General features: G+C 36.3%; 1 protein-coding gene and 1 long non-coding RNA gene across 3 annotated transcripts in view; both read right to left on the bottom strand.

Annotated features, from left to right (window-relative positions):
- Positions 1-20,495, bottom strand: part of COG5 (component of oligomeric golgi complex 5) — a 304,245-nt gene that overhangs the window by 87,353 nt on the left and 196,397 nt on the right. The gene's annotated exons all lie outside the window — the stretch shown is intronic.
- LOC144379655 (uncharacterized) lies at positions 12,197-12,815 on the bottom strand. The gene is made up of 2 exons (XR_013442983.1): positions 12,490-12,815; positions 12,197-12,292 (listed from the first exon to the last, which is right to left on the bottom strand). It is a non-coding gene; the product is annotated as an uncharacterized LOC144379655 (long non-coding RNA).

Raw genomic sequence — 20,495 nt, 5'->3', positions numbered from 1 at the left:
CACATGGTAATTCTATTTTTAAATTTCTGAGGAACTTTCCATACTATTTTTCTCAGCAGTTGTACCATTTTACATTCTCCTCAACAGTGCACAAGGGTACCAATGTCTCATATCCTCACCAATATACTGTTCTTTGATGAATGCGAGGTGACATCTCATTATTTTGATTTGCATCTCCTGATGGATGACTAGTGAGGCTGAGCCTTCTTTGGAGAAATGTCTATTCAAGTCCTATTTACACATTTTTTAATACAGTTTTTTTGTTATTGTCGTTGAGTTGTGGGAATTCTTTACATATTCTGGACACCAATCCTTTAACTGATATATGACTTACAAGTATTTTCTCCCATTCTGTATGTGGCATTTTCATTCCTTTGTCACACAGAGTTCTTTTTTTTTTTTTTTAAGATTTTATTTATTTATTTATTTGACACAGAGAGACACAGCGAGAGAGGGAACACACAGAGAGAGGGGGAGTAGGAGAGGGATAAGCAGGCTTCCCGCGGAGCAGGGAACCTGATGTGGGGCTGTCACACAGAGTTCTGAAGTTTGATGTAGTCCCATTGGTCTATTTTTGCTTTTGTTGCCTGTGATTTTGATGTCTTATGCACGAAATCACTGCCAAGTCCAATTTCATGAAGCTTTCCCTTTCTTTTAGGAGTCTTATAATTTTAGGTTTTACATTTAGGACTTTAATTCATTTTGAATTAATTTTGTATATGGTATAAGGTAAGGGTGCCTTTTTTTCTTTTGTGCAAGGATATCTAGTTCTTCACAGCACCATTTGTTGAAGAGACTAGTGACAGATAATTTGTGTGACCCTCTTTATTCTATATACCATTACTTGTTTTATCTGAAGTTAATACTATCACTATTGCTTTCACTTGAGAAATGTTTGTCACTCCATTTATTTTTATTCTATATTGTTTGCTTTTGATGGGGTGTCTTATAAATAACACATATTTTAATTTTATTTTTAAATATAATTTTTGTCTTTTAATAAGAAATTACAAACCAAATATGTTTACCTACTAGTTGTTCTTGCTTTTATCATTTCATTTTATGCTTTCTTTGTATTTCCTTTGTTTTCTGTGTTTGTTCTGTGGATTATTTTTGTTTGCTTTTATCTTCCCCAGAGGTTTTTTTCCTTGTATTTCTTTCAGATGTGTCATTATTCCTACAATTAACCATAAATTCCTTTGAGGTAAATCATCTTTTGTAATTCCATAGAACTACTGAAACAGATTTCTAGAAACAGAAATTCTTCAAGGCTTTAGAGAATTGTCAAAATAAACAAGAAAATTCTAATTCCTTGACACACTCTTTTGAAAGAAAATACTGAGTCCCAAATAATCTGGCTACTTCTTCCTTCTTAGTGACAAGTCACTCAACACTTGAAATCCATGAAGTATATACTTTTAATCAGAGAACCCAGACAAACCTTGGCTAAAATAATGACATTTTCTGAATGTGCATTATGGAACAGGCACTATGGGATGTTATCTCATTTAAACCTTAAAACAACCCCTGAAATGCAAACTCTAGGACAGCAAAGGCACCATTTTTGTCTGTTTTACCACTGTAATTTCAGCACTGAGAATGTGACCCAGACATAAAAGACACACAATAAATATTTATTGAGTGGATGAAAAAATCTCAAAAGAAGGCATTCTTAGTCCCTTTCTAGAGAGAAAACAGAAGCTCAAAAAGATAAGGTGACCTGCTTAGAATTAAATAGAAAGTAGCAGAACTGGGATTTGATCTAAGGTCTGTTTGATATATAAAAATATTATTCTTCCTTAATTTGACTTATGAAGCCTTTATGACTTGATTTTCTCAGCCTGTTTTTCCTGCTTCACACCACTGAGGTCAAAGATTCAACCACACTCAAATTCTTTCAGGTTCTTGAAGGTTCTTTCATAGCCTCTCTTAGTTAGCAGCTTTTAAAACCTGCACTTTCTTTCAGAGTTCAGTTTAGGTGTTTCCTCTCTTGGTTGCCCTAGGTTCGACACACTCTGTTATATACTTCTATAGCATCCCATATTCCCCATCATACTGATATTTTCCTATGTGAGTAAAGAAACAGAGTAGTGGTTAAGAAGAGGAACTCTGGAGCCAGAATACTGAGGTTCAAATCCAGACCTTACCACTGACTGTGACTGAGGGTAAGTTAATTTCTTTATACTTCAGTATCCTCATCTATTGAATGGAAACAGATTTCATACATTTACCATGAAGATTAAATGGGTTAATTCTGATGAAGTGCTTAAAATGGTGCCTGGCATAGGAAGCACTATATAAATATTTGTCATCACTGCTAATACTCTTTGTAATATATAATCAAAATAACTAATATGTCTCACTGTATCTCCAGTGACTGCTGCATAGTACTATCTACTATTGTGATGGTTACTTTTATGAGTCAACTTGACCGGCTATGGGGTGCCCCAGGTATTTGGTCTACATACTTCTGGTGTGTTTGTCAGGGGATTTCTGGATGAGTTTAACAGTTGAATGGGTAGAATGAGTAAAGCAGAAAGCCCTCCCTAATGTGGGTGGGCCTCATCCAATCAGTTGAAGGCCTAGGAGATCAAAAAAGGCTAAGAGAGAATTCCTTCTGCCTGACTTTCTTCAAGCTGGAATATCAGCTTTATGACTTAAACTGAAAGAGTGGCTCTTCTTGGGTCCTCAGCCTGCGGACCTTTGGGCCAGAACTACACTATTGGCTCTCCTGGGCCTCAAGCCTTTGGATTCAGAGTGGAACTATACCATCAGTTCTCCTGGGTCTCCAGCTTACTGACTGAGATGTTGGGACTTATAAGCCTCCAAAATGGTGTGAGTCAATTCTTTAAAATAAATCTCTCTCTCTCTATGTATATATAGATCTTACTGATTCTGTTTCCTTGGAGAACCTTTATACAACTGTTGGAAAAAAAAATGAATCAATCAGTCAACCAATCAGTCAAGTCCAAAGACTTGTCATACTAAGAGCTAGAGTCAGTTACCATAGATGTATACTAAAAAGCACACACAGTTGTTGGAACAAGAAAGGACATGAAAAGTGCTTCAGAAAGATAAAAGATGAGGAGGCAGATTCAGACAGATTGGAAACGTTTAGAAAATAATAATTAAAATGTAGATTTGGGGGTAGGATATTACATCAAAGAGTTTATATGTATGTATATATGCTTCTGTATATGATGTGCACATATACACACACATATATATTATATAATTCTGCCAAAATGTAAAGAGATGTTAGCTTTATTTATCAAAGAATTATCAAAACTTTTGTCAAAGCCAAAATATATTACAAATACACCTGCAAAAAATAAGAAAATATAAAGATACATAAAAAATCATTTTACTTACACTTTTAAACCAAATTAGCATGTCATATAATTGCTCCTAAGTATGTTGAAACAAAATTAATTCTACTAGATTTTAATAATTCAACTAGATTTCAACTGGAAGGATATTTGATATTAATCTATTTATAATCTACATCCAATACTGTCTTACTCTCTTAGTCTATTTGGGCTGCTGTAACAAAAATGCCATAAACTGGGTGACTTATAAACAACACAAACGTTTTTCTCACAGTTCTAGAGGCAGGAAGTCCAAGATCATAGTCCTGGCAGATTCAGTGTCTAGTGAGGACCTTGTTCCTTATAGATGGCTGTTTTCACTGTAATCTCAAATGGTAGAAGAGAGGAGCTAGTTCTCTGCAGTCTCTTTATTGTGAAGGCTCTACCCTCAGGACCTAATCACCTCCTAAAGGCCCCACCTCCTAACAGCATTGCCTTGGGGGTTAGGATTTCAACATATGAATTTTATGGGAATAGAAACATTCAGACCAGAGCACTTTCACTAAGTTCAATGCAATCAGGTTATCAGATCATTTTTGGGAAATGTCTGCAACTTAAAAAAAACTCTTGGCTTAGTTTCTTAGTAATAAATAGAAACAACACTATAATTCTGAAACTTAGTTGGACCTTTGGCTGAGACCAATAAGCTGCAAATAGTGCAAAAATCAGATATATTTTAAAAAATATAAATAGTAGGGGCGCCTGGGTGGCTCAGATGGTTAAGTGTCTGCCTTTGGCTCAGGTCATGACCCCAGGGTGCTGGGATCGAGCCCCACGTCCGGCTCCTGGCTCAGTGGGGAGCCTGCTTCTCCCTCTCCCTCTGCCTCTCCCCTTGCTCATGCTCTCTCTCTGTATCTCGAATGAATAAATAAGATCTTTAAAAAATATATATATAGATATATATATAAATATATATAAATAGTATAGGGGTGCCTGGCTGGCTCAGTTGGTAGAGCATACAACTCTTAATCTTAGGGTTGTGAGTTCAAGCCCCACACTGGGTGTGGAGCCTACTTTAAAAAAAATTTATATATATATATGTACATATACATATATATATAGTATAAAAATAAAATATACAGGAATTCTAAAACATTTATGTTTGGATGAATCTGTTACTGAGAAGAACAGCTTGATCTTTGACTGCTTTTGTCATTAATTTTGACTTAATTAAATATAGAGAGAAACTTAGAATGACAATACTTGGACAAAATTGATTTCAAAGCAGATATTATTCAGTTTATCTTTATAATATGGACACTACCATGGGTTTTCTTGCTAAAGTGTATTTCATAGTATCTTATTGCACATACTTATAAGGTCCAAACCTTCAAGTGAACATTCTTGCACTGAGGTGTGGTGAAAGGGTATGGGCTCTGAAGTAGAATAACCTTGACTTATACCCAAGGTCTGCCATTTATTGGCTCTGTAACCTTGGGCTGTCCTTTATCTTTCTGAGCTTGTAAGCTATGTAAACAATAGGGATAATAATAACCTATAGAATTTACTGTTACGAAGCGTCAGGATATCTTGGGGTAGATTCCAAGGAAGACTAGAATTTACCATACAGATGGGAAGAAGAGATGAGCAGAGAGCATTCCAGACAGAGGGATGAATGGAGCACAAAGATGTGAAAAGCATTTTCTTTTTTTTTTTTTTTTTTAAGTAATCTCTACACCCAACGTGGGGCTCAAACTCACAATCCTAAGATCAGGAGTCATATGCTCTACCAACTGAGCCAGCCATGTGCCCCAGGAAAAGCATTTTCTATTCTCTGAATGCACAGTGAGCATTCAGGAAAAAGGGAAGTGGTGAGGATAGAAAGTAAGACAAGAATCAGATCAAGAAGTGTTTTGTTTTTTTTTTTTTAAGATTTTATTTATTTATTTGACAGAGAGAGAGCGAGAGCAGGAACACAAGCAGGGGGAGTGGGAGAGGGAGAAGCAGGCCTCCTGCCGAGCAGGGAGCCTGATGCGGGGCTCGATCCCAGGACCCTGGGATCATGACCTCAGCCGAAGGCAGACACTTAACGACTGAGCCACCCAGGCACCCCAAGAAGTGTCTTAATTCATCCTGTAGATACCAGTGAAATATTTAAGGATTTTAATGAGAGAATAGCATGACTCAACTTGTGTTTTAGGTAAATCACTCTGATAATAATGTGGAAGATGAACAATATGCGGGGTACTGGTGAGCCTGCAGATAAGATCAGTCATGAATCTGCTGAAAAAAAAATGCAGGTGAAAGGGACTTTACTATGGCAGCAGGAAAACTGATGGGGCTTGATGAACAACTAAATACATTTATGAAGGACTAAGACTAGATATACTTGTGTAGGACTAGGCAGATGGGAGATTGATCAACCAAAATGGAATTTTAGCAGGGGCAGCAGGTGGGTAGAGAAAGATTAGCTCATTTAGATTTATGCTTCTAGAATCTGTGGGGCATCCAAGTGAAGATGATCTAAGCTAGTAAATATGAATCTCTTGCTAAAGAACAAGATCTAAGCTGAAGAAATAGATTTAGGTGTTATCAGCATTTGGAGGTTGTAGAAGCTGTTAGCATCTGTGAGCTTTTCTACTGATCGCATGTAGCATGAGAAGGAAAAAAAATGTTGAGGATGGGACCTAGGAGAACAACATTATTTAAAGGTTAGCCGAAGAAATAATTCAGAGTAGAGAGAAAGGAGTAAATGTAGACAGTTACGCCCCCCCCCAAAAAAGACTGGTCACAAGTTAGTAACTGCTAAAGCTGGATGATGGGTACACTGTCAATCACTGTCCTGTACTTTGGCTCTCTACTTTGGTGTAGGCCTGAAATTTTACAAATAAATTATTTCCAAAGGAAGGGTAGGTGGAGGAAGAAGAGTCAATAAACGATTCTGAGGAGTAGTATCTGTGAAGGAGGAAAGCACTAAGCAGAAGAACAGTTATTGCCTCAAAAGAGTGAAATAAGAGAGGATAATAGAGGTGAGAAGAATGACTTAGTAGTTGGGTCATCAGAATGAATTTAACAAGAACTGTTTCAATGCAGTAGAAGCTTGATTTCAGTAGTTTGGAGCAAAACAGAAATAAGAAAGTAGATACACAAAGTAGCTTACTAAAACCTGGGCACGAAAGGGAAAAAAATACTTAGGTGGAGATAGAGGACCAAGGGTTTATTTTAATTTTGGTTTTAGATGGTAGACCCTTGAGAGGAAGTAGCCAGGAAAGGCTGGTATTGGAGAAACCAGAGAATGTTCTAGGAAAGGGTAGACTATAAAACAAAAGTAAAGGGATAAGTCTGAGAAAAAGAAAAAAAAGATACAATCTACCTATATCTTTGAGACAGAGAGGTGAGGATCAGTTCAGATAAAGAGTTTATAAGTTAGTGCTTAATGAGAGACGGTCAGAGGGAAGCAGAGGAATTAAGATCAAAAAAGAAGAGAAAGTAAAAGATTGAGCAAACATTCTGTGCCAGAGATCTCTGTGGAGAGATCATGTTGTGAGTAAGAAAGCCTGCAGACTTGATCAAAGAAACCAAATATATATGAATTTTAAATTAGCTCTTAATCATCTTCTGCATTCAAAGCAGAGGGATCCTGGTGAAGCAAATAGAAGGCCAAGAAAAAAAAAATTATTTTACTGGAAAATATCCTTCAGGGAGAAACATTCTGCTGTGTCAATTACAAAAGAAGGCAGACACAAATTCAGTAGGGACTTCAAGATGAACACCACAGAGCAAAATGAGAAAACCTATACAAAAGAATTTTGGCTGAAGTCAAAATGTTGGCTTTTATATGCATATTGTTCAAAGAAAAAGAACAATACTTTTGGTACATTCTACTGTTTTTAAAAATGGGGGATTAGACTACAAATGGCCAACAGACACATGAAAAAGTGTTCAATATCGCTCGGCATCAGGGAAATCCAAATCAAAACCTCAATGAGATACCACCTCACACCAGTCAGAATGGCTAAAATTAACAAGTCAGGAAATGACAGATGTTGGCGGGGATGCGGAGAAAGGGGAACCCTCCTACACTGTTGGTGGGAATGCAAGCTGGTGCAGCCACTCTGGAAAACAGTATGGAGGTTCCTCAAAAAGTTGAAAATAGAGCTACCATACGATCCAGCAATTGCACTACTGGGTATTTACCCCAAAGATACAAAAGTAGGGACCCGAAAGGCTACGTGCACCCCGATGTTTATAGCAGCAATGTCCACAATAGCCAAACTGTGGAAAGAGCCAAGATGTCCATCAACAGATGAATGGATAAAGAAGATGTGGTATATATATACAATGGAATATTATGCAGCCATCAAAAGGAGTAAGATCTTGCCATTTGCAACGACGTGGATGGAACTGGAGGGTATTATGCTGAGCGAAATAAGTCAAACAGAGAAAGACATGTATCATATGACCTCACTGATATGAGGAATTCTTAATCTCAGGAAACAAACTGAGGGTTGCTGGAGTGGGGGGTGGGGTGGGAGGGATGGGGTGACTGGGTGATGGACACTGGGGAGGGTATGTGTTCTGGTAAGCGCTGTGAATTGTGCAAGACTGTTGAATCTCAGATCTGTACCTCTGAAACAAATAATGCAATATATGTTAAGAAAGAAAAAAAGAAGAAGAAGAATATAGCAGGAGGGGAAGAATGAAGGGGGGGAAATTGGAGGGGGAGAAGAACCATGAGAGACGATGGACTCTGGAAAACAAACTGAGGGTTCTAGAGGGGAGGGGGGTGGGAGGATGGGTTAGCCTGGTGATGGGTATTGGGGAGGGCACGTTCTGCATGGAGCACTGGGTGTTATGCACAAACAATGAATCATGGAACACTATATCTAAAACTAATGATGTAATGTATGGGGATTAACATAACAATAAAAAAATTAAAAAAATAAATAAATAAAAATGGGGGATTAGACTAAAGTGGTAGTGGGAAGGGGGCGCCTGGGTGGCTCAGTTGGTTAGGCGACTGCCTTCGGCTCAGGTCATGATCCTGGAGTCCCGGGATGAGCCTCGCATCAGGCTCCCTGCTGAGCAGGGAGTCTGCTTCTCCTTCTGACCCTCCCCCATCTCATGCTCTCTCTCTCTATCTCATTCTCTCTCTCAAATAAATAAAATCTTTAAAAATAAATAAATAAATAAAGTGGTAGTGGGAGGTAGTGAAAAGTAGTCAGATTTCAGATGCCTTTTGAAGGTTGAACAGATAGGGCTTGATATAAAATGTATACAGTTAAACAAAAACTATATACAAAATGTTAACAGATTATCTCTGGGTGATAGGATTAAATATGATGGTTTCTTCATTCTTTTTAATTTTTTGGAGGAGTAATTAGATAATCTAATTATAAAAAGAATAAATTTTTGATGTAAAATATTCAATACTGAAATAAATAAGGCAAAAATTTAAAGTTCCTCTTCAAACTCAAATCCCATACTCTTCCCTAGAGAGTACTGTTAAACTACAGTGCAAAAGGGTTTTAAAGCCCTTTCTATATAGTTTATTGTATTGCTCAACCTTTTTTCATTATTGCCCCTTCAAAGAGAACACTAAATTAAATAACTGCATACAAATACATAAAAAATATATCATGCTTATATAATTATGGTGTACTTAATTTAGTTTCTCGCTAATAAGAGAAATTAAATGCTAATAAATAAGATTTTGTAGGGCAGGGTTGAGCTGTAGAGGACACAAACCATTATAATATCTAAGATGTTTTGTGCCTCCTCACTCCCCGCAAAACAAAACAAAACAAAACAAAACAAAACAAAGGAAAACAAAACAAAACAACAGAACTATTTCTCCCTCTTGGGGTCAAGATTGCCCTTGTTGAGAATGCATGGCTTACTGGTATTTAAAATTTCAAATTAGATTTAGTATGAGCCATACTCTCCTTAAACCCAGTCCACTGGCTTCCCTTGCCATATTCTTTTTGGTTTCATCCTCCTCCTGGAATACTCCTTGTTGCCTCCTTTGTCACAGTGTTTCCCAAACTCACCCAGTGGAAAATATTTTTTGATATGCACTCTAAAATATGTTTACTTACTTAAAATTATACAAGTACTACTATGTTAAGATACATACAATATAAAATATATGAAATAGTTTAAAGGGTAAGACTTTTTAAATGTATGGGTAGAATTATAACTATCTTTCTCCATGTCAAACTGCATACACCTCTTTGGAAAATATGGTTCTATATGAATTTTATAAGTTGCATTTTCTTTAGACTTTGTCTAGGTACCTTTTTCTCTATAGCCAATTTCATCCATTATCATGGCTTTGACTGCCATCTATAAGATCATGTCTCTCAAATTTATGTCTCTAGCCTCGGCCTCTCTTCTGAGCTTCAGTTCCACATATTAATTTGCCTAACTGACATCTTCACATGGATGTCACGTGAATGAAACCTGAACATAGAGCTCATTATCTTTCCTCTTTTTTTTTTTTAATGTAGGCTCCACACCAAGCATGGAGCCAATGTGGGACTTGAACACACGACCCTGAGATCAAGACCTGAGCTGAGATCAAGAGTTGGACACTTAATCAACTGAGCCCCCTCATCATCTTCCCTCTTAAATATGCTTCTCAGTTTATGCTCCCAAATGAAATCACTACTATCTCCCAGAACCTTTCTCAAACCAGAACAAAGTCATCTTGATACCTTCTCCATCTCACCGTTTCTAATCTATTACTAAGATGTATCAGTTTTATCTCCTAAGTAATTCTCAGTCCACTTGTCTCCATTTTCACTGCCATCAATGTTAATCATTGTTACAGGCCAAATCCTTTCCCCACAAAATTCATATGTTGAAGTCCTAAGCTTCCCATACCTAAGAATGTGACCATACTGAGAGATACAGTCTTAAGAGAATTAAGTTAAAATGGGATCACTGGGATGGACCCTAATCCAATAAGAGGAGGTTATCTGAACACAGACACATATAGAAAGAAGATGGTCTGAAGACACAGGAAGAGGACAGCCATTTACAAGCCAAAAAGAGAGGCCTGGAACAAAAAGAGATCCTTCCCCAGCAGCTCTCAGACAAAACCAACTCTGCCAAACACCCTGACCTCAGACTTCTAGCCTCCAGGTATGAGAAAACAAATTTTTTTTGTGAAGCCACTCAGTTTGTGGAACTTCATTACAGCAGCCCTAGGAAACTAATACAACCCTCGTTATCTCTTTCTGAATTCCTGCAACAGGCCACCTTTCTCTAGAGTTAGCCCCCTTCAATCTATACCCCACAGTGTAATTAACATTAAAAACTATAAATATGAATCATGTCACTTGTGCTTAGGATAAAAGTTCAAAATCTGTAAAATAGTACATGGACCTCTTCTGGACACTCAAGGCACATTACAAAATGCTCTTCCCCCTCCAGCCACACTGGACTTCTATCGGTCGCTGAAAAGGATAATGTTCCATTCTTTTTGTATACTTCTCCCTTTCACCAAGCCAACTCATCATTAACATTCTAAGCTTTTTAAAATTCATTTAATGAGGTCACCGCATTAAATATTTTCATAGAACCCTGAAAATCTTTTAGTAAGCTATCACAATTATAAACCATCATTTATACAATTGTTTGCTTAATTTTTTCCCCCCCAATTAGTACCTGTTTCTGGTTCTGCTCATTCTGATACCTCCAATCACTATCACAGTGCCTGGAATATGGAATATGGCAGGCACTCAATAATTTAAAAAAGAACTTAGACATACTCCATTTTCCTAATATTTTGAAATATTTTACTATAATCTTAACAAAAAGTAATCATTTGCTTGTAAATATATGCTATGCAGACAAAACTACTTAAAGAGTTACTAAAAACTTCCATTTCATTTCTTCTTTACTTTGAGGAAATAATGAGATTCCATAAAAGATATATACATGTTCCTACAGTTAAAGGATTCCTCTCAATGCAAAAACTCGTTTTTATGGAAATATAATCTAAAATAAATATAGTAACAACTGAAAACTTTTCATATATAAAATAAGCCAGTCTACCAAAAGCAATTTCATTAGATCTTTTAAAATCATGTGTCTTTAAAAGTTTTATTATAGTCTTAAGTTTGATATATATTATGTCTTAGTTAAATTATACTGTTAGAAAATATATATTTTACTATGGACTTTAGTTGTGGTCTTTTTATTTATCTTCCCCTCCCCCAGAATATAAACAAATGCCTGAATTCTTTTACAATCACTTAAATTAATACCAACATGACTAAGAATATCCAAACATTCACATTCATTATTCATTTGTTCTCACATACAGACATGTACATATACACAAAAGTGTGCATCTTGACATATGCTTAAACACGGATTCATGTTGAAATTCAGATCCTTAAAGATCTTTAGTTTCTATTGTTAAATAAAGGAGAGAGATATAAATTGAAGTGAAATAATAGAATGCTTGCCTTAAAATATCAAATTAACATACCATGGCTTAATCTTCTCTAGTCAACAGAATTAGCATGATAAGTAATGTACTATATGAAACTACTTTTCAAGCATCTAGCTCTTATTTCCCATTTCTTTCCCATCTTTGTATCAACCAAACAGTAAGGCAGGTATTTGCCTACTGTTTCCTTCTTCAAAAAGCAGAAAAGCAAGAATAGAAAAACTCATGTCAATATATTATTTTTAAAAAACCAAGAGATTCAGTGACATCAGATGGTGGAACAGAAAGACCCATCTCTTGCTCACCCACAAAAACACTGACTTAACAACAGTATATGGTCCAAAACTCCTTTACTAGAATTCCAGAAACCAGTTAAGAAGTCACAGTACCCCACACAAGCTCAAAGTCAAGAAAAGAAGCATTGAAATGGTAATAAAAATCATTTCATTTCAATCATGTCAGCTCCTCTCTCAAGCTAGCACAGCTCAGAACTGGGAGGAAAATTCCAACTTGCAGCTTCTCCCTTGGGAGGGAAAGAGAAAAGTGGAATGTACATGACCTGTATGTACAACACCCTAAAGAGTCCATTTAAAAAACTGTTAGAATAAATGAATTCATCAAAGTTGCAGAATACAAAACCAACACATTAATATCAGCTGCATTTCTACACACTAATAACAAACAATCTGAAGAGGAAATCATGACAGTAATCCCACTTACAAAAGCACCAAAAAGAATAAAATGCTTAGTGGGACGCCTGGGTGGCTCAGTCGGTTGCGCGGCTGCCTTCCGCTCAGGTCATGATCCCAGGGTCCTGGGATCGAGCCCCGCATCGGGTTCCTTGCTCAGCGGGGAGCCTGCTTCTCCCTCTGCCTGCCGCTCTCCCTGCTTGTGCTCTCTCTCTCTGACAAATAAATAAATAAAATCTTAAAAAAAAAATAAAAGAATAAAATGCTTAGAATAAACTTAACCATGGAGGTAAGGGACTTGTACATTTAAAACCATAAAACACTGCTGGAAGAAATTAAAGATGACACAAATAAGCAAAAAATTATCTGGTGTTCCTGGAACACCTTAATACTGTTAAAATGTACATAGTACCCAAAGCAACCTAAAGAGTCAATGCAATCACTATCAAAAATCACAAAGGAATAGGGCGCCTGGGTGGCTCAGTTGGTTAAGCGACTGCCTTCGGCTCAGGTCATGATCCTGGAGTCCCTGGATCGAGTCCCACATCGGGCTCCCTGCTCGGCAGGGAGTCTGCTTCTCCCTCTGACCCTCCCCCCTCTCATGTGCTGTCTCTCTCATTCTCTCTCTCTCAAATAAATAAATAAAATCTTTAAAAAAAAAAAATCACAAAGGAATATTTTGCAGAAATAGAAAAAAAAAATCACTTAAAATTTACATGGAATCTCAAAAGACCCCAAATAGCCAGAAGAATCTTGAGGAAGAAAAACAGAGGTGGAGGTCTCAGACATCCTGAGTTCAAAACATATTACAAAGCTAATCAAAAATAATATGGTACTACTATAAAGACAGACATATAAACAAACGGAACAGAATAGAGAGCCCAGAAAGGAATCTTCCCATACATGGTTTATGATCTCTGATGAGCGTGCAGCAGCTACACAATGGGGAAAGGACAGTCTGTTCAACAAATGGTGTTGGAAAAAACTGGACATCCATGTGCAAAAGAAAGAAACTGACCTCTGCCTTACACCATATATAAACATTCAAAAATGAATCAAAGCCCTAAATATAAGACCTAAAATTACAAAGCTTATAAAAGAAAACATAGGGGAAAAGCTTCATGATATTGGATTTGGTGGTGATTTTATGGATGTAATATCAAAATTATTGGCATCAAAAGCAAAACTAAGCAAATGGAGCTACATCAAACTTCAAAACTTCTGTATGGCAAAGGAAATAATCAACAGAAGGAAAAGGCAACATACAGAATGGGAGAAAATACTTGCTAGCCATATATCTTAAAGTCCACAATACATAAAGAACTGCTACAGGGCAACTGGCTGGCTCAGTCGGTTGGGCATGCCACCCTTGACCTCAGGGTCAGAGTTGAAGCACCATGTTAGGTGTAGAGCTTACTTAAAAAAAAAAAAAAAAGCCAACAGAACACTTCTACAACACAATGAGAACAAGAAACAACTCTATTAAAAAATGTGTAAAGGTGGGGATGTGGAGAAAGGGGAACCCTCCTACACTGTTGGTGGGAATGCAAGCTGGTGCAGCCACTCTGGAAAACAGTATGGAGGTTCCTCAAAAAGTTGAAAATAGAGCTACCATACGACCCAGCAATTGCACTACTGGGTATTTACCCCAAAGATACAAATGTAGGGATCCGAAGGGGTACATGCACCCCGATGTTTATAGCAGCAACGTCCACAATAGCCAAACTGTAGAAAGAGCCAAGATGTCCATCGACAGATGAATGGATAAAGAAGATGTGGTATATATATACAATGGAATATTATGCAGCCATCAAAAGGAATGAAATCTTGCCGTTTGCAATGACATGGATGGAACTGGAGGGTATTATGCTGAGCGAAATAAGTCAAACAGAGAAAGACATGTATCATATGACCTCACTGATATGAGGAATTCTTAATCTCAGGAAACAAACTGAGGGTTGCTGGAGTGGTGGGGGGTGGGAGGGATGGGGTGGCTGGGTGATGGACACTGGGGAGGGTATGTGTTCTGGTAAGCGCTGTGAATTGTGCAAGACTGTTGAATCTCAGATCTGTACCTCTGAAACAAATAATACATTATATGTTAAAAAAAAAAAGAAATAGCAGGAAGGGAAAAATGAAGGGGGGGAAATCGAAGGGGGAGATAAACCATGAGAGATTATAGACTCTGAGAAACAAACTGAGGGTTCTAGAGGGGAGGGGCGTGGGGGGATGGGTTAGCCTGGTGATGGGTATTAAATAAAGAGGGCACGTACTGCATGGAGCACTGGGTGTTATACGCAAACAATGAATCATGGAACACTACATCAAAAACTAATGATGTAATGTATGGTGATTAACATAATAAAAAAAATCCATATAAATCTATAAATAACTTAAAAAAATCTATATAAATCTATAAATAAACAACTTAAAAAATGTGTAAAGGACTTGAATAAACATTTCTCCAAAGAAGATAATACAAATGGTTAACAAGCGTATGAAAAGATCATTATCACTAATCATCAGGAAATGCAAACCAAAACCATAATGAGATATGACCTCATACCTGTTAGGATGGCCACTGTCAAAACCAAGAAAATAACAACTGTTGGTAAGGATGTGGAGGAATGGGACCCTTGTGCACTGTGAGGGGAATGTAAAATTGGCTAGCTGCTATGAAAAACACTATGGAGATTCTTCAAAAAATTAAAAATAGAATTATCCTATGTCAAATCTTAACTGAATTACTAAAAAGAAAATAACATTTCATTTCAGCATTAGATTTCTATTTGAGCAAGCAGCCTAATACAAGATTTCTTTTTATAACAGAATAAAGAAGTATACATTAAGCCTAACTAAAGTACTCCTGCATAGTTACTTAAGAGAACTATTAATGTCTTTCACTTGTACTTAAGTAGCTTGAATCCCTAATGTAGACTAACTGATACTGTAGAGAATTCTGGGAACCATAATTGGTTGCCGGTTAGAGAAGTCTATGACTCTTGAACAGAAAGTTCAGTTCTACAGAGTCTAAATATCATTTTGGCACACCAAGAATAAACCTATTACAGAAGTCTTTCTAGAGGTCTTCCTACAATAAGCTTTCCTTCTTCAGATACTTTAATATTTTACCACTATAAACTATTAAAAGGTATTTTCTGTTAGTATTTCCACAGAATATCATAACAAGTACGTCCCTGTGAAGCGTTCCAAGAATGGAACAAGTATGACTGGAGAGGAAACCAGTGGGGAAAGAAGTTGTCTAAAGGCAAGGACTATGTTACTTTGGTCAACTTTTTATCCCAGTGCCCAGCAAAGCATTCAATTATATTTTGTAAATATGCTCATTTCAGTATCATATAGTGTTTCCTTTCATAGGTCAAACGTGAATTAGAAATTTTATTTAAGGGGACGCCTGGGTGGCTCAGTCAGTTAGGTGTCTGCCTTCAGTTTGGGTCATGATCCCAGGATCCTGGGATTGAGTCCGTCAGGCTCCTTGCTTAGCAGGGAGCTTACTTCTTCCTCTCCCCCTGCTTGTGTGCTCTCTCCTTCTCTCTCTGGCAAATAAATAAATAAAATCTTAAAAAAAAAAAAGGACATTTTATTTAAGCAGTCCCCAGGAAAAAAAGAGCAAAAATTAAAAAGAAAAGAATCAGAGTGACTTTAAGGGTGTTTAAACACTTTAAAAACGTCTGCACTTTTTCTTCACTTCTACTCACACATGTCTACTCACTATAGCTTCTCTACAACTCCATAATGGAGAATACTAACCCACCTGCCTGAAAAAGTGAAACAATGTAAATATTCAGCAAGGTTTTAATTGTTTAATATAGAGAAAGGGTCTAGTACTACAACTTTGGCAAAAAATGATTAGTGTATCATACAGAAGTTAAGTATTTTGGATATTTTAACATTTATTATTATATAACAAGCAATGATTGCATCAGAGAGAGAATAAAAATATAATAAGTTTCTTCACTCAAATGAGGAAAAAATGTTTGGAGGGAACTTCCCTCCATCCACCCTGACACTCTGCTAAATGTGGTTGACAAGAGGTATTACAGATGATCCTAATCAGTAAAAAATTGTTATATTTCCAGTTGTGTTCACGTCCAGGACTTTCAAAAGCCAACATTTGATACATGGTATAAAAAACTTTATAGAGAAATAATCGGTACAGAGAGGAGGAGAGAGAGAAAAAAAGGAAGAGAGGGAAAGAACAGCATAAAAGTCGGAACCAAAATGAAGATATCAATTTTAAATTATAGGCAGTCCTAGACTAGTTCAATTTTCTAGAGACAGACATGTAGTTTTCTGTTGATTCTGATAGGTCTAAGATTTGTTCAAATGTACAGAAAAGCAATAGGAATGAATTCTTCTGGGATATTTGAAATCTATTATTTATTTTTCTTCTCTTATTATGTTGGGTTGGCCCTACAGGTCAATGTTGAAAAGCAGCAGGGACAGTGGGCATCTGACCTTTTCCCTGACTGTAAAGGATATGCTTTTCAGTAAGAATGATGACTATTAAAGGTTTTATTAGATATCCTTTACCAATTTAAGAAAGTCCCTTTCTCTTAGAGTTTGCTAGTATTTTTTATCATCATGAATTTTGTAAAATACTCTTTCTGTATCTATTGAGATAGCTGTATCATTTTTACTTACTGCTATGCTTGGTGTACTAATATTTTAAGAATTTTCAGTGTCTGTGCCTGAGCATGACTGGACCGTAATTTTCCTTTCTTGTAATCCTTAACTGGTTTGGTATACAGGTCACTTTTTAGTCTCATAAAATGAGTGAGGGGAGTTTTTCTTCTCTTAAAAAAAGAATGATCTGTCCCTTAAAATTTTGGTAGGAGTTGCTTGAAAAACCATCTGAGACTACTGGTTTCTTGGTAGAAAGACTTTGAACTAGCAATTCAATTCCTTTGACGGTTAAAGGACTATGCATAGTGTCTAATTCTACTTTAAAATTTTTGGCAAGTTATGTTTTTCTAGAAATGTGTCCATTTCACCTGCCTTTTAAAATTAGTTGAAATGAAGTTTTTCATGGTACCTTTTTTCCTTTAAACTTTAAATTTTGAACTTATAGAAAAATTTTACACTTAGAGAAAAGCTGCAAGAATAACCACCCTCCCAAAATCCTACTGTTTGTTCACTCCAATTCACCACTTGTTAACTAACACTGAGCCACCTTTACTTTATCACTATCATTCTCTCTCGCTTGCTCTCCCTCCCGCATTCAAACATCTGAGAGTAAGTTGTACATCAGAGCTCTGTACCACTAAATAATTAAGTGACCCCCCAGGAATAAAGACATTCTTCTAAATACCCATACTACAGTTATCAAACTTGGGATTTTTAACCTTGTTATATATATATCTCATATACCTTTCATATTCCTATTTCATGAACTGTCCAGTGTTTTTTATAGCATTTTTTTTTTCTGGAACAGGAACTAGGCCAGTGTCATGTATTTTACAGTTAGTTGTCATATCTCTTTATATAAAGTCTTACCTACTATGAAACTATTTTTTAATCTTTTATATCATTGATATTTTTAAGCAGTGAAGACTAGTTATTTTACAGATTGTCCAAAAGTTTAGACTTATCTTGTTTCCACATAATTAGACTCAGGTTATGCATCTTTGTCTGGAATACAACATGAATAATAAGTCCTTGGGATATCATGTATATTTGCAGGGTATTGGGGGTATTAATTGTGATTATATAAAGTGTTATCTGATTCTTCTACTGTATAGTTGCTACCTTTTTGGAATTAATAAGTGATTACTGGGGAGACACTTTAATACCATGTAAATATACTGTTCCTTATCAAACTCTCCTTCCTCCAGATGTAGCACCCACTGATGATTACTGCCTGAATCAAATTTTATTAAAATAGCTGCAAAATAATTATCTTTTTAATTGCATTGTTCTTTCCGTTTTCATTAACTCACAGTCCATTTTAAGGGAGAGCTTTTCTTTCTCGTCAGCCCATCCATCTATTTGTCTAGCTTGACATACGGACCTCTGAATTTTTATTTTATTCCATAGGTTAAAATCCATTACCATCCTTACTTGTTGTGATGATCAGTTTTGGAGCATTTCTTTATTTTCTAGCACAAGATATTCCACACTCATTTTCAATTTTCTTAGCTCCAAGCCCAGAACCAGCAATTTCTTTAAATAACCCTGATAGTATTCTGTCATCTTATTTTGAGTTGGTGCAACGCGAAATACATTTTATAATCTGTATAATATATATACTCCGAATACCAGTCCTTAATCAGATATAGGACTTTTAGTAAATTCATACAGTTGTGCACCATCAGCACAATCCACTTTTAGAACAATCCCATCATCACAAAAGTTCCCTCTTTATCCATCTATCCATCAAACCCTGCTCCATCACCCAAGGACAATCATTTATCTGCCTTCTATCTATAGTTTTGCTTTTACTGAAATTTCATATAAACAAAATTATACAACATGTACTCTTTTGAGCTTGGCCACTTTCACTTATAATGTTTTTAAGGTTTATTCATGTAGTCTGATATATAAGTATTTTGTTCCCTCTTATTGTGGAATAGTAATCTATTGTATAAATATATGACTTTTTGTTTATCCATTGTCCAGCTGATGGACATTTAGATTGTTTCCAGTATTTGGCTATTATGAGTAACGCTGCTATAAACAGTTGTGTAGAGATCCTCTTTGTAGACACAGGTTTTCATTTCTCCTGAGTAAATATTTAGGAATGGAACTGTAGGATCATATGGAGAGGATATACCAAGAAACTGCCAAAATGCTTTCCAAAGTGGCAGTACTATTTTACATTTCCACCAGCAATATATGAGTGTTCCAGTTTCTCCATATCTTCACCAACACTTGTTACTTACTGACAGTCATTTTGATTCCTGGTTGTGCAGTGGAACCTCCGGCAGTTTTGACTTGCATTTCCCTAATGACTAATATTGAGGTCTTATGTATATGATTATTATTCATTTGCGTATCTTCTCAGTTAAACAGTCTATTAGTATCTTTTTCCCCCTTTTAATTCCTCCCTCTTGTGGTTCCCCAACCTCCTCCACCCCATCTCTTCCCTATATAACCACTATTCTGTTTCTATCATGATAGATTGGTTGTATTTTCCACAATTTTATTCCAAGCAGTCCTTGTTGTGCATGGTACCATGTTAACAGAAACTCATGTATATCAGAACTACGCAAAGCAAGGACATAGTTCGAATGTGCATACGTTTCAGTAAACACAGTCCCATGTAAAGCAAGGACTGCCTATACACAGAATTGTAGAATACATCCTTTTCTCTTTGGAGTCTTCCAGTCGACATAATAATTTTGAGATTAATTATGTTTTCACATGTATCAGTAGTCCACATTTCTTTTTGTTGCTGATTACATTCATTATATAGCTTTACCATGGCTTACTGATCCATTCACATGTTTATGGACACAGGTTGTTTAAGGTTACTGGCTGTTAAATAAAAAGCTGCTAATGGACACTTGTATGGAAGTCCTTTATGGTAATATTCTTCTTTCTTTGGATTAATACATGGGGGCATACTGCTGAGTTACACAGTAGGTGTATGTTTAACTTTTTAAGAAACTGTCAAACTGTTTTCCAAAGTGGTTGTACAATTTTATATTTCCCATCAGCAGTACGTAAGAATTCCAGTCACTATAACCCCACCAGCACCAACACTTGGTATGGTCAGGTCTTTTAAGTTTTAGGTATGTGCTTATTTGACATCTATCTGTAAAGTATCCCTTTGAATCTTTTGTCCTATTTTAAAAATAGGATAAAAATAGAAACTGAATGTTTTCTCAGAGTTTTTTAGACAGAAGTTCTTTATTAAATATATGATTTGTAAATATTTTCTCCCAGTATATGCCTTGTCTTGTATTCTCTTAATGAAGTAATTTGCAGAGCAGAAATTCTTAATTCTGAATAAGTCCAAAATACCAGGTTTTTTTTCTTTTATGGATCAAGCTTTTGGTGTTGCATTGAAGAACT

Source organism: Halichoerus grypus, chromosome 12 (genome assembly GCF_964656455.1).
Source record: "Halichoerus grypus chromosome 12, mHalGry1.hap1.1, whole genome shotgun sequence".
Taxonomy (NCBI): domain Eukaryota; kingdom Metazoa; phylum Chordata; class Mammalia; order Carnivora; family Phocidae; genus Halichoerus; species Halichoerus grypus.
This window is presented reverse-complemented; position numbering and strand designations above follow the sequence as displayed.